The sequence below is a fragment of the Montipora capricornis genome, chromosome 1 (assembly GCF_036669925.1).
Source record: "Montipora capricornis isolate CH-2021 chromosome 1, ASM3666992v2, whole genome shotgun sequence".
In the NCBI taxonomy this organism is placed as follows: domain Eukaryota; kingdom Metazoa; phylum Cnidaria; class Anthozoa; order Scleractinia; family Acroporidae; genus Montipora; species Montipora capricornis.
In genome coordinates this window covers 45,352,738-45,354,233 of record NC_090883.1, presented here as the reverse complement: position 1 = coordinate 45,354,233, position 1,496 = coordinate 45,352,738, and the positions used below count along the sequence as shown (strand labels likewise).

Genomic DNA, 1,496 nt, shown 5'->3' with positions numbered 1-1,496 from the left:
TGGAGGTTCCCTTTAAGACTTATGAAAATAGATGCGGAAAACCGGAATTTCATAACATCATATAAAGCTATTAAACTTAAAATATCTTTGATACTTACGGACTTAACCAGATAATTACAGAGCTGACACTCGTTACCAGTAACTAAAGCTTTGTTAAAAACTCACGCCTTATAAAATTGCCAAGTTCAATGTTTCTCATCTTGCAATAAGCCATTTCCGAGTTCATGTCTACCTCCTCTTCAAAGCGAGTCCAAGTGCGAGGTTTTTCTAATGAAAATTAGTTTTCATTTAGATGTAAAGTAGAACTAATTACCATCACAAAAACTTCGCACTTAGACTCACTTTGAAGAGGAGGCAGACATGAACTCGGAAATGGCCTATTAGCAATCATGCTCTAGTTTACATAACATAAAAAGTTAAACACAAGCGTCCAGATACTAGAATAATTAAAACCCGCCAAATGAACATTTCCATAAGACTAGCTACCTAAGAGACCTACCACATAATGCGTGGTCAGATATTGAAATAATTAACGACCCAAATGACATGTGGTACCTGTGGAAAGATATCCTGATGCAATCAATAGACAAACGACGACCACTTAAATCAAGAATGAACAACAGAAAAGATTTCTTGACAGGCATATCAAAGCTTTTCTCTTCTTCTCCCAAAAACGACGACCAATCATCAAATCTGAAATTTTCTTCCTTACCTTGCACCCCGTCCAAAGCAGTTTAATTCCTGGAGAGTTCCTACACAAGTTACATCTCCTGCATCTTGCCATGTAAGCAATAGGTTGCAATCGCATTAAGTTCAAATTTAGGATGACGATAACCGCAATGAACACGTCACATATCAGAAAATGGTGATTATTTTGCGATGATTCAATTCTGTTTGCGTTGTAAAATAGGGAGCGTACAAGTGACGACGGCAACGAGGACTTACGACATTTGCATATTTAATGAGAAAAAACTACTAGACTAACAGTTTCATCGGTAAAGTAATTATAGAGAATGAATGATTGATTCACTGATGAAGTTCACGCTGTGGTCAAACCTCAGATAAGATAATTTCAATCACGTTGTTGTTTTTCAAAGGACATCCGGGAAATGGAGTAATATGCGTGCCCCACGCTTTGTCTTTCACTTGATAAGCCAAAACGGCTCCCCAATGAGGACGCAACGCCCTTCAAAAGTACGCATTCGCGGTGTACAACTACAGTGAAAACTAAGAATGGATTAAAACTAATAAAAAATAACAAACTAAACATCACGACAAAGTAAGGCCAATCATTGGTGCAAGAACCCGGCAAACTGACGGATGACGTGTAACACTATTTCACAATAGGGAGCTTAAGATCTACGACGGCGACGTCAACGAAAACGTCACCTCAAAATAGAACGTTGCTCTAGTATAAGTCTTTTGCGATTATTCCATCTTGTTCACGTCGTACAATGTGGGCGAAGTATCCTAAAAATAAATTGGTACGAGCGGTT

The 1,496-nt window shown here is 38.2% G+C and overlaps 1 pseudogene; it reads right to left on the bottom strand.

Moving 5' to 3' along the window:
* Positions 1-347: 347 nt before the first annotated feature.
* The window catches only part of LOC138046017 (NLR family CARD domain-containing protein 3-like), a 32,832-nt pseudogene continuing 31,683 nt past the window's right edge, over positions 348-1,496 (bottom strand).